At 43.7% G+C, this 13,926-nt stretch overlaps 1 protein-coding gene across 1 annotated transcript in view; it reads left to right on the plus strand.

The window, feature by feature from the left end:
- The first annotated feature begins 60 nt into the window (after positions 1-60).
- The window catches only part of C2 (complement C2), a 42,442-nt gene continuing 28,576 nt past the window's right edge, over positions 61-13,926 (plus strand). Inside the window, exon 1 of the mRNA XM_042986029.1 lies at positions 61-145. The gene's annotated coding sequence lies outside the window, so the exon portion shown is untranslated. The remainder of the gene's footprint in view (positions 146-13,926) is intronic.

Consider the following 13,926-nt stretch of genomic DNA (forward strand, 5'->3'; position numbering starts at 1 on the left):
CACCTGCTCCCTGTGGTAGCGCCGCTCTGGCCCAGCTGTGCCGAGCAGGACAGGGTTGCAACCGCAGCCCTTCCCGGGAACCCAGACCGCCCCGCGGCTATCAGAGCCGTTGGTCGCTGTTGCCCACGCGTGCATCCTCTGTTTGGTATGTTCATAGTTTCTCCAGCCACACTTCAAGACTTTTTCCAACTCTTCTGAAGTTAGTGACCACCCTAGCCCTCCTGGCCCAAAAGATTATTTAACTTCTTACTGAAACAATGCAGTGTCCTCAACTTTCCTCCGTCTCACAGTCGTGTAACATCACACCCATCCGACCTTCCCCTCCATTCTCAGAATTGATCCCACTTCTTGCCAAGGCAAACGTCTTCCACTTTTATGTACTGTCTATGACCTCGCCTATTTCACCCCTACTGTGTAATTAGCTCAAGTATTAATTTTTCTAATTATGCGATTATTTATGTCAGTGTGATTTTACCGTCTTTAATCTTTCCAACTGCAGCCGTCCTTCCAATCCCTTCCCTGCTCCTCCAAGGGACTGGCAAGGTTAGAGCTCCACCGCCTTAAACAAAACCTCCCATCAACTCTGCACCTCTTTCTTCTCTTTCTGTGTCACTCGCAAACTAACCTGCAGTCTCCACAGATTTACCAACAGCATTTATTAGCACCTCAAGGACTGCCCCCCTCTTTCTTGCACACTCACTTCCGTACCCATTGAAGTCCAGGTGAAAAAGCCTCTGCTTCCCACTGATTGGATTGGTTTATTACATACTCCAGGAGACTAGAGCATTTTTCTTAGCATCAATTCTGATGAAACTGCCTGTTATATAATGGGTTCGACCTCTGGCTTCCTTCATTAGATCATAAACTTCTTGATTGCAGGAATTATGTCATGGGTTATATTTTGCAAATAAAAGGTATGCAATAAATGACTGACTGCTGAAGTCATTCCTCTTCAGTTCAGCCAGCATCCACCCATAAAAAGTTTGTTCCTGACTTAAACTGAATTCCTGAACTCAAAGAGATACCCTTGAGTGGGAGAGTGGGGGCAGTGTTTAGGTCGTGCTTGACTCTGCCTTTCCCTTTTAAATTCTCTGCCTTTTATGCCTGCACTCAGTTCTCTTTATTCTAAAATGCCCTCTTTGTAGAACTCTCCTTTGTAGTCAGGCCATATGAATCTGAGAAAGAACTTTGGCTTTTGTGTCAGACACACCTAGGCTCAAAGCTATATTCCACTCCTTTTTTTTTTTTTTTTTAAAGTTTATTTATTGAGAGAGAGAGAGAGAGAGGGAGGGAGGGAGAATCCCAAGCAGGCTCCACGCTGTCAGTGCAGAGCCTGATGCAGGGCTCAATCCCATGACCCTGGGATCATGACCTGAGCTAAGATCAAGAGTCACATGTTCAACCAACTGAGCCATCCAGGCGCCCCGAGGTATGTGTATTTTTTGTGTACATCTGGGGAAAGTGGTCTAGGACTAGCTAGCTCATGGCTTACAGCACCATTCTTGGTTACTGATGGAGGCAAACAGTGGTCTAGATAATCCCAAACAGGAAGAGTTACACATTTCTCTGAGACATTCCAAGTAGCTTTGGCAGTGGATGTACTTTTGCATTCTGCGTAGCCTAGACTGGAATAATTTATATTCCTTGAGCTACCAGCAGGAAAGGAGGAGGGAAGTTAGTCTGGACTTTTAATCCATAGGCTTGTACAACTTTTCCTGTATAACAATAAAACCTCCAACTTCTTTTTCTTTCTTTGACCCACACTCAGCTCTTGCCCTCGCTGTAGGAACCCTGAGTCCTGCTCGGCTGCTACCTACCTCTCCTGTTGTCTGAGCTACTTCCAGGCCTGTGGTACCTGCCTCAGGCCTGCTGGTGTCCATGCAAATGACCTAATACATACCCCAATTAAAAAACAAAAATGGTCCAGTGTATTTTATGTTTTCTTAGAATTACTTGCATGGTTCAGAATTCAAAAAGTGTATTTATTGAACAAGAGAGGGAATCAATACGAAATGGGGATTCTTTGCTTGATTATCAAGATAATACATTTGACGGGCACCTGGGTGGCTCAGTCGGTTAAGCAGCCAACTTTGGCTCAGGTCACATTCTCGCGGTCCGTGAGTTCGAGCCCCGCGTCGGGCTCTGTGCTGACTGCTCAGAGCCTGGAGCCTGTTTCAGATTCTGTGTCTCCCTCTCTCTGACCCTCCCCCATTCATGCTCTGTCTCTCTCTGTCTCAAAAATAAATAAACGTTAAAAAAAATTTTTTTTAATTAAAAAAATAAATAAATAAAAAAAGATAATACATTTGATATTCTTTTGGGAGAGCATTTTTACCTTGGTGGGGAATAAGGGCTCAGAGCACATGATCAAAAATCTTTCTATCACCTTGGGAATCTTGGCCAGCCAAACGGTTCAAGTAATAGCTCAACAAAAAGTAGAAACCCACCTTGACGAGATTAGAGGACAAGACATTTGGCTGCAACAGATTCCTACTGAAATCCCAGGAACAAAATGGGATTGGTATTCTGGTCTGTTTTTCTGGATTCCTTAAGGAATTCGATCAATACTCTGGGCATTAACCCAAGCGGGATTATCTATCTTGGCTATTCCTTTAATGATTTATCTATTCATAAATGTGGCATGAGATGCTGCTCAAGGCAGCAAAAGCAGAAACTAATTAATGGTTGTCCAAAGCTTTGAAGTTAGGCCAGGCACCAGAGTACTTACGGTTAGGAGCAAAACACTTTTTTATTAAATTTTTAAATGTTTATTTATTTTTGAGAGACAGAGAGAGACAGCATGAGCAGGGGAGGGGCAGAGAGAGAGGAAGACATAGAATCTGAAGCAGGTTCTAGGCTGTGAGCTGTCAGCACAGAGCCTGACGTGGGGCTCAAAATCATGAACCTCGAGATCATGACCTGAGCCGAAGTCGGATGCTTAACCAACTAAGCCATTCAGATGCCCCAGGAGCAAAACACTTTCATTCCCTATGATCCTGACCTCCACCCCTCCTCAGCAGGAAGTAGCTAGAGCAGTCATTGTCCCTATCCCTCAAAGCTCCCTGAATTTAGACATAGCTGCCTCTGACCAGTCACAGAGCCCTTGGTTACTATTAAAGAAACCTGTAAACTTGCCTTAGGAAGTAACATCATGTTGCCTCCTGAGAAGTCTGTGGGGTGCTGTTCTGCCTGAGATGTCAAACATAACATGCCACGTGTACAAGAAAAGAAATAATAATAGTTTGCAGCTTAGGAATAGTCATGGGATGTACAACTTCTGCCTTTGTACTCTAGAGATGATATCACTGAGCACAATCTGCTGAGAAGGTCTTGCAGTTCCAGGCCCCTAAAGAGGAACAGCCAAGCCCCTGCAGCAGAGCGACCACCTCACTGCACTCACACCAAAACCTGACAAGGAGATGCCGAGAGGGAGAAGATGGTCAAGAAAGGAAATATTACAGTCGATCAATCGGCATGATCCAAGACCCTAAGACCCTTACCCTGAACTTTCACCCTTTAAGAACCCCTGCTTGTAAGCCAACGGGGAATTTAGGACGTTAAGCACTAGCTCCCCATTCTCCTGGGTGGCACCACACCAATAAATAGCCGATTTTTCTTCCTTCCAAAAACAAAGCCAAAAACCAAACAAAACCAACCCAAGCCAACCCCCCCAACAAAATGACCAACCAACTAAACAAATAAAACATCCCAAAGACCACAAATTCAAAAAGTGTAAAAGGATACAGACTGCCCCACTCCCCACGAGGCCTCTGGGCATCTCGGGCATCTCCCCCTTTCTGTTACGTCCCCTCCTTCCCTTTGTCACGTGCAGCACTCAGCTGCTCTGACTTTAGCGGCACCCTTCAGTTAGGTTCTGGGGGGGGGGATGCTTTATGTACCTGGAAGAGCCCCTTCCTCCACCACGCCCACCATGCCCTTCCTACCTACCCACTCTCCTGAGTCTCCTACCCCTCTCCTGATCAATCTCTTTCTCTCAGCAGACTGGAGTGCTCTCCTTCACACCTCAAACATCCCTTTCTTCATTCATCCTTATTCCCCTTTCCTTAATGTCAGAGCCTGTTGAAAGCCCTCCCTTCCCTCCTATATCCCACTCTTAATCTTGCCTTCTGTTTCTTGCCCTCCTGGGCTTTATACTTGCCCCTTTACTTTAAACCCAGACAAGTCTTTGCTGCCTTAAGAGAAAAAAAAATTTTTTTTTTTAATTTTTTTTTTAACATTTATTTATTTTTGAGACAGAGAGAGACAGAGCATGAACGGGGGAGGGTCAGAGAGAGAGGGAGACACAGAATCAGAAGCAGGCTCCAGGCTCTGAGCCATCAGCCCAGAGCCCGACGCGGGGCTCGAACTCACGGACCGTGAGATCGTGACCTGAGCTGAAGTCGGACGCTCAACCGACTGAGCCACCCAGGCGCCCCTAGAGAAAAAAATCTTTCTTCAGCTTGATCCCTCTCTTGGCTGCCACCACACTCCACACTCCAGCGCAGCCAGCATTGTGATTGTTTACTCTCCTTGACTCGCTTCATGCTCATCCTCTCTCCTAAGAACCTGTATTGTGAAGACATTATACACATTGAAGAGCGTATAAAATGAGCACATATAGGGGCGCCTGGGGGCTCAGTCGGTTGAGCATCCGACTTCGGCTCAGGTCATGATCTCGCGTTCTGTGAGTTCGAGCCCCGCGTCGGGCTCTGTGCTGACAGCTCAGAGCCTGGAGCCTGTTTCAGATTCTGTGTCTCCCTCTCTCTGCCCCTCCCCTGTTCATGCTCTGTCTCTCCCTGTCTCAAAAATAAATAAAACGTTAAAAAAATTAAAATAAATAAAATGAGCACATATAAAGACAAATGAAACAAAATATTTGGGTATCTGACCGTAGCTTAAGAAATAAATTCCCAGGGGGCACCTGGGTGGGTCAGTTGGTTAAGCGTTCGACTCCTGATTTTGGCTCAGGTCATGATCTCCAGGTTCATAGGTTCCAGCCTGGAGTCTGGCTCTGCGCTGGTGATGCAGAGCCTGCTTGGGATTCTCTCTCTCTCTCTCTCTCTCTCTCTCTCTCTCGGTCTCTTTCTCTCCCCCCTTCCCTGCTCTTGTTCTCTCTCTCTCTCTCTCAAAACAAACAAACAAACAAACAAACAAACAAACAAACAAACAAACAAAAAGAAATTCCCAGGACCTTAGATGTCTCTTGGGCTCCACACTGACTGCATCCCTCTCCCTTCCTGCAGGGTGACCGCTACCCTGAATTTCTCAAATATAGATCCATTTCTTGTCTTGAAATTTCCTTTATCTGTGCACGTTGTAGGTGTTCCTCAATAGCATGCTGTTTAGCTTTGTGTGTTAGATCTTCACATAGATGGAATCGTAGTTTATGTGTTTTTTAACTCGTTCTGACTTTGTTGAGTTGTAATCTTCTTTCTATTGGGTGCTTACACCTAGTTAATCCTTTGTCCTGTTGATGAGCATTTGTGTTATTTAAATTGGTGGTTATTACTACAATGTTGCTGTGAGCCCTCTTTTAGTCTTTTCTGGGTATGACATGTAGGCTTCTCCAGGGCAGCAGGCTTCAAACTAGGAACGTGTATCCCTGTACTGTAAGAGGACTGTCCAGGGGGTAGGTGGACCTGGATAGATGTAAGGGAACCCTTCTCAGATCGGACTCTCCCAAAAGGCATAGGGGTGCTGATGGACCTGAAGAGGCCCCTGTGAAGGAGAAACACGTGTCCCCATCCCCTTGCCCAACTCTCCCTTACCACAGAAACTAGGCCCCAGGGGGAATCAGGAGGGTGAAAACACCAGGGCACCAAAAGGGACAATTCCAAAATCTATGTTGGTTCTGAGAAAGTGAGTGACCTAGTGACATCATTCTACAAGTCAGCTACTTTCTCTGTATTTCAACAAAGTTACGTGTATTTATTATTTTATCCTTTTTATTATTGAGGTGAAATCTACATAACATGCAACTAACCATTTTGAGGTGAAAAATTCAATGGCATTTAGTACATTCACAGTGTTGTGCAACCCCAACTTCTATCCACTTTTGTCTCATTCCAAAACATTTTTATCACCCCAAAAGAAACCTTGTACCCATTAAACAGTTGCTTCCCCCCTTCCTCCAGCTTCCAGAAACTACCAATATGTGTTCTGTTTCTGTGGAATGATCTATTCTGGATATTTTGTATAAATGGAATCCTACAGTATGTGGTCCTATGTCTGGCTTCTCTCACATGCATAATACCTTTTTTTTTTTTTTGTATAATTTTGTTTTTTAAAAGTTTATTTATTTAGGGGCGCCTGGGTGGCGCAGTCGGTTAAGCGTCCGACTTCAGCCAGGTCACGATCTCGCGGTCCCTGAGTTCGAGCCCCGCGTCAGGCTCTGGGCTGATGGCTCGGAGCCTGGAGCCTGTTTCCGATTCTGTGTCTCCCTCTCTCTCTGCCCCTCCCCCGTTCATGCTCTGTCTCTCTCTGTCCCAAAAATAAATAAAAAACGTTGAAAAAAAAAAAAAGTTTATTTATTTATTTTGAGAGAGAGCGAGAGAGAGAGCACGTGAGCTGGGAATGGGAAGAGAGAAAGTGAGAGAGAAAATCCCAAGGAGATTCCACACTGTTAGTGCAGAGCCTGATGTGGGGCTTGAACTCATGAACCATGAGATCATGACCTGAGCTAAAATCAAGAGTCAGACGCTTAACCAACTGAGGCACCCAGGCGCCCCTGGCATAATACCTTTTGAGGTTCATCCATGTTGTAGCATGTATCAGTACTTCATTCCTTTTTTTTTTTTTTTAATGTTTATTTATTTTTGAGACAGACAGAGCACGAGCAGGGGAGGGGCAGAGAGAGAGGGAGACACAGAACCAGAAGCAGGCTTCAGGCTCCGAGCTGTCAGCATAGAGCCCGATGCGGGGCTTGAACTCACAAACCGTGAGATCATGACCTGAGCCGAAGTTGGATGCTTAACCAACTGAGCCACTCAGGCACCCCAGTACTTCATTCCTTTTTACGGCTGACTGATACTCCAGTATATGTATAGACCACAATTTGTTCATTCCTCTGTTGATGGACGTTTGGGCTGTTTCCACCTTTTGGTGATCGTGGATAGTGCTGTTATGCACGTGTATTTGTTGAGTGCCTGTTTTTAATTTTTTGGGGTATGTACCTAGGAGTTGAATTTCTGGGTAATATGGTAGTTCTATGTATAGCTTTTGAGGAACCATCAAACAGTTTTCCACAGCTGTTGAATCATTTTATATTCCCACCAGCACATTGTATGACGGTTCCATTCTCTCCACATCCTAGGTGTCACTTCCTAGTGGGTGAAGTGGTATCTCATTGTGGTTTTGATTTGCATTTCCCTAATGACTAACGATATTGAGTATCTTTTCATGTGGTTGTTGGTGCCACTTGTATGTCTTCTCTGGGAAATATCTGTTCAAGTCCTTTGACCATTTTTAAATTGAGTTGTTTGCCTTTTTGTTGTGGAGTTGTAAGGGTTCTTTATATATTCTGCATACTAGATCCTTACAGGATATATGATTTACAAATATTTTCTCCCATTCTGTAGGTTGTCTTTTTTACTTTCTTGATAAAATGTCTTCAGATTGGGGCACCTGGCTGGCTCATTCGGTAGAGTGTGCGACTCTTCAGGCTGTATGTTGGGTGTAGAGCTTACTAAAAAAAAAGCCTTTAGATGCACACATGTATATATTTTTTAACGTTTATTTATTTTTGAGACAGAGAGAGACAGAGCATGAATAGGGGAGGGGCAGAGAGAGAGGGAGACACAGAATCTGAAACAGGCTGCAGGTTCTAAGCGGTCAGCACAGAGCCCGACGCGGGGCTCGAACTCACGGACCGTGAGATCATGACCTGAGCCGACGTCGGACGCTTAACCGACCAAGCCACCCAGGCGCCCCGAAGATGCCCACATATTTTTAATTTGGATGAAGCCCAATTTATCTGTTTTTTCTTTTGTTGCTTGTGCTTTTGGTGTCCATATCTAAGAAACCATCACGAAGGGGCACCTGGCTGGCTCAGTTGGAAGAGCGTGCCACTCTTTTTTTAATTTATTTTTGAGAGGGAGAGAGACACGTAAACGGGGGAAGGGCAGAGGGAGAGGAGGACACAGAATCCAAAGCAGGCTCCAGGCTCTGAGCTATCAGTATAGAGCCTGATGCTGGGCTCAAACTCACAAACCACGAGATCATTACCTGAGTCGAAGTCAAATGCTCAACCAACTGAGCCACCCAGGTGCCCCAGGAGCAGGCCACTCTTGATCTCAGGGTTGTGAGTTTGAGGCCCACATTGGGTATAGAGATTGATGAGGGAAACAAAGACAAGAGAAATGTAAGATAAATTAAATCTCCTTACAGTGTAGCCCACTGATAGACACCTGGAACACGCAGAGTGTGACCTTGCTCAAGGAGCTCATGGCTGCCTTACTTCCTTGATGTTTTTGTTTCATTAAACACTAAAAGTAACCTTATCTTCACAGTAGCTAGCCCCTTAAGGTCCTGAAAGCCTTTCTTTCAAATTCCTTAGAGACTTACTCTATCCGTCACCCCCACTAACTGGAAAGTGTATGTCAGTCACTCCTCACAGCTCCAGTGCAACTCTTTCTATCCCCGGGTCCTGTCCTCATGCTTTAATAAAATCATCTTTTTGCACCAAAGACGTCTCAAGAATTCTTTCTTGGCCATTTGCTCAAGAACCCCATCAGAGATTACTAAAAAAATAGATAAACTTAAAAAAAAATCACCAAATCAAAGGTCATGAAAATTTAGGTTTTCTTCTATCGGTTTTACGGCTTAAGCTTTTATGTATTTATGTTGTTGATCCACTTTGAATTAATTTTTGTATCCAATGTGAGGTAGGGGTTTAACTTCATTCTTTTGCATGGGAATATCCAGTTTTTCCAGCACCATTTGTTGAAGAGACCAGCTGATTTTTTATTATAAGTCACCATGTTTTGGTACATAACTTCGTGTGATTTCAAAGAACTTAGTGAGATTGCTATGACAAAACTCTTTCCATTTCCATCTGCATATGAAATAAAATGTTCAGTTCTTACGTCTACAAAAATTATTAAACTAGGAATATAATTCATGCTGAATCCTGCCTAATTCTAGCAAATAAGTAATGTTGACCCATAAATACATGAATTAATTAAAAAGAAGGTGTCCCAACCATCTTAGACTTTCACTTCTTTTTAAAAAATATTACATATTATTAACTTATTTTTTTTTTAACATTTATGTATGTACGTATGTGAGCTCTACACCCAACATGGGGCTTGAACTCAACACCCTGAGATCCAGAGTTGCACACTTTACTGATTGAGCCAGCCAGGCACTCCTAGGATTGCACTTCTTTTTTTTTTTTAATTACAAAAATTGTTTTAATGTTTATTTATTTATTTTGAGGGGGAGGGGAAAGGCAGAGGGAGACAGATAGAGAGAATCCCAAGCAGCTCTGAGCTATCAGTGCAGGGTCCCATGTGGGGCTCCATCCCATGAATTGTGAGATTTTGACTTGAGCCAAAATCAAGAGTTGGATGCTCAACCCACTGAGCCACCTAGACACCCCTAGAATTGGACTTAAAAAAATTTTTTTTTAAATCTTTATTTATTTTTGAGAGAGAGACAGAGTGTGAGCAGGGGAGGACCAGAAAGAGAGGCAGACACAGAATCTGAAGCAGGCTTCAGGCCCCAAGCTGTCACACACAGCCCGATGTGGGCTCGAACTCACGAACCGTGAGATCATGACCTGAGCTGAAGTCAGACACTCAACTTACTGAGCCACCCAGGTGCCCCTAGAATTGTACTTCTAATCTAATATCGTTTTATTTTATTTTTAAAAAATATTTATTTACTGTTGAGAGTGAGAGAAACAGAGCGTGAGTGGGGGAAGGGCACAGAGAGAGGGAGACACAGAATCCAAAGCAGGCTCCAGGCTCCAGGCTCCGATCTGTCAGCAGAGAGTCCAATGCGGGGCTTGAACTCATAAACTGTGAGATCGTGACCTCAGCTGAAGTCCAATGCTTAACTGACTGAGCCACCCAGGTACCCCTATTTTTTATGCTTAATTTGTATATATTCATGTTGTTTTGACAAATTAATTATTAATGATAATCATAATAATTAATCCAGAAGAAAAAGTTTAAAATTTAGAGCTGTAAGGCCACAAGAAATTTTAAAAATTCAATTAAAAAAATGTTTATGTATTTATTTTGAGTAAATAAAATAGGTGCCAGGCAGGCACCCCTAAAAATTCAGTTTTAATCTACATACATATTTTTGTTGCAGAGAATAGAATACTTTCAGGCATAAGGTACATTTTTTAAGCTAATGTTTTGAGGGGCACGTGGATGACTTAGTTAAGTGTCTGACTCTTCATTTAGGGTCAGGTCATGATCCCAGGGTTGTGAGATTGAGCCTGGTGTCAGGCTCCACGCTGAGCATGGATTCTGCTTAAGATTCTCTCTCTCTCTAAAATTAAAAAAATTAAGACAGAGGCTTCTATCTTATTTATATTAAACAAAGATAATGTTTTGATAGGTTGAAATAGAAACGTGAATTCAGAAGCAATGGAACAATGTGAAATTTCTGACTGTTAAATAAGAGAGTGGTCATGTGCTTTTTTTTCTCCTTTTTAAAATATTTATTTTTGAGAGAGAAAGAGCGAGTGGGGAGGGGTAGAGAGAATGGGGGACAGAGGATCTGAAGCAGGCTCTGTGCTGACAGCAGAGAGCCCAGAGACGGGCTCAAACTCAAGAATTGTGAGATCATGACCTGAGCTGAAGTCCGATGCTTAACCCACTGAGCCACCCAGGTGCCCCAATAGCATTTTTTTTAAAGGTCAATGTTCACAACACACTGGACATTGCACCTTTTTGCAACTATTTAAACATTTGAGGAAAATTTTAGATAATAGCATAAAAATGTGCAAGGGGTCATGCATAGTTTGCAAACTTTTTTAAACACAAGCAAAAAAGCTTGAAGATGAAGTGTTTCTCACACTCACAATTCACTGTGCACATGAATCATCTGGAGATTTGTTCAAATGCAGATTCTGAGTCAGTAGGTCTAGATGGCACCTGAGATTCTGCATTTCTACAAGCTTCTGGTGATGCCAATGCTGCCAGTGGATCACACTTTGAGTAGCAAGAATCAATACACAGTAGGCCCCCACTTAGCCATGGGGAGACACATTCCAAGACCTTCAGTGGGTGCCTGACACTGAAGGTACTGAACCCCACATATACTATTGTGTTTTTTTTTATTCTTTTTTTAAAGTTTATTTATTTAGAGAGAGACAGAGAGAGAGAGAGAGAGAGAGAGAGAGCGGGGGAGTGGCAGAGAGAGAGGGAGAGAATCCCAAGCAGGCTCCACACTGTCAGTGCTAAATCCGATGTGGGGCTCGAACTTACAAACCGTGAAATCATGACCTGGGCCGAAATCAAGAGCTGTATGCTTAACTGACTGAGCCACCCAGCCGCCCCTTGTTTTTTGTTTTTTTAAGTTTTGTTTTGTTTTGTTTTGTTTTGGAGAGAAACAGAGACAGCAAAAGTGGGGGAGGGGCAGAGAGAGAGGGAGAGAGAGAGAATCCCAAATAGCCTCTGTGCTGCCAGCACAGAGCCCATGTGGGGCTTGAACTCACGAAACCGTGAGATCATGACCTGAGCCAAAACCAAGAGTCGCTTAACTGACTGAGCCACCCACACGCCCCATACTATTGTTTTCAATACTTACGTACCTACGATAAAGTTGAATTTATAAATTAGGTACAGGAAGAGATGAAAAAGAATAACCAAGTAAAACAGAAAAATTATAACAATATACTGTAATAAAAGTTGTATGAATGTGATCTCTCCCAAAATGTCTTATTGTACTGTACTCAAACTCTTCTTTATTATTATTTTTAATGTTTATTTATTCTTGAGAGAGAGCACGCGTGCGCGTGAGCCAGTGGGGGAGGGACAGAGAGAGAGAGAGGGAGACACAGAATCTGAAGCAGGCTCCAGGCTCTGAGCTGTCAGCACAGAGCCTGACGCAAGGCTTGAACCCATGAGCTGTGAGAACATGACCCGAGCCGAAGTCGGACACTCAACCGACTGAGCCACCCAGGCAACCCATACTCAAACTCTTCTTATGGTGATGTGAGATGATAAATTGCCTGTGATGAGATAAAAGGAGGTGAATGACAGGCATTAGGTCCTGTTGATCTATCAGAAGGAGGATCATCTGGTTTCAGACGGAGGTTGACTGTGGGTGAGTGCAGCTGCAGTAAGGGGGGTACTGCTATGCGTCTACAAGGGATGGGCTCTTCACATATTCAACCCCCCTGCCTGATGCTGAATAGGTTCTGAAGCAATTGTACCAATTTACACTACCAAACAGCACTGGCACTGCTGCTGCTTGTGAAAAGGTCACTAAAGGCTTCCTGATTTTCAGTGCTCCCCTCACTTAAGCCTTCCGCAGCCAGTGGCACATTTGACCATGCTTGTTTGATACATTGTCTTCCTTCGGTTTCTGACACCTCTTTCTTTGGGTTCCCTTCCTTCTACAACCTCAGCCTCCTCTGCAACCCCTCGCTCTTCTTCCTTTGTCCATCTTTTTCCTATTGGGGTCCTTGGCCTTTATCTTGTTCTCCCTGGGTGATACCTTGTGCTTTTTTTTTTTTTTTTTAAATTTTTTTAATGTTTATTTATTTTTGAGACAGAGAGAGACACAGCATGAGCAGGGAAGGGGCAGAGAGAGAGGGAGACACAGAATGTGAAGCAGGCTCCAGGCTCTGAGCTGTCAGCACAGAGCCCCACGTGGGGCTCAAACTCACGAACTGTGAGATTGTGACCTGAGCCGAAGTCGGACGCTTAACCGACTGAGCCACCCAGGCGCCCGATATCTTGTGCTTTTAAGAGGTCGGTTACCACCTTGATGACTCTGTGATGGTTAGTTGTATGCGTCAACTTGGGTGGGCCACAGTATCCAATTGTTTAGTCAAACACTAATCTGGATATTTCTGTGAAGATATTTTGTAAATATGATTAACATCTACACTCAGTTGACTCTGAGTAAAGGAGATTATCCTTGAAAATGTGGGTGGACGTCAACTAATCAGTTGAAGGCCTTAGGAGCAAAAAAACCAAGGTTTCCCAGAGAAGGAATTCTGCTTCGAGACTATAACGTAAAAATCCTGCTTCAGTTTCCAGCCTGCCAGCCTGGTCTACAAATTCCAACTCAAGACCACAACATCAATTCTTCCCTGAGTTTCCAGCCTGCTGGCCTGCCTTATGGATTTTGGACTCAGCAGTCCCCATAATTGCATGAACCATTTCCTTAAAATAAGTCTCTATGTATTTATGTTTCTGCTGCTCTGGAGAACCTGGACTGATACAGATTCTCATGTTTCTGTCTCCCACCAGACCTGCCTCCTGTTTCCAGTCTAGAATATCTATTTCCTCCCGAGTGTTCTAAAGGTACTTAAAACACGGTGTGTCCTGGATAGAATCTGTTCTCTTTCTCCCCAAACCCATTTCTTCTCCTATAGGTGTCACCATCCATCTTATCAGCCAAGCTAAAACCTGGGATTCAATATGGACTTCTCTTTGTACTTCATCCCTCATATATAGTTAGCCACCAAATCCTTTCCCCATCCATTTAATAAGTATGTAAGTTTCTATGTCCCAATGGTGAGCTAGTGCTGGTGGTTCAAAGGAGAGTAAGACACATTTGCTGAAACCCTTGTTAATGGGAATATAAAATGGGACAGCCACTATGAAAACAGTACGGTGTTTCCTCAAAAAAATTAAAAATAGAATTACTGGGGCACCTGGGTGGCTCAATTGATTAAGTGGCTGACTCTTGAATTTCAGCTCAGGTCATAATCACGCGGTTTGTGAGTTTGAACCCTGC

This window comes from Panthera tigris, chromosome B2 (genome assembly GCF_018350195.1).
Source record: "Panthera tigris isolate Pti1 chromosome B2, P.tigris_Pti1_mat1.1, whole genome shotgun sequence".
In the NCBI taxonomy this organism is placed as follows: domain Eukaryota; kingdom Metazoa; phylum Chordata; class Mammalia; order Carnivora; family Felidae; genus Panthera; species Panthera tigris.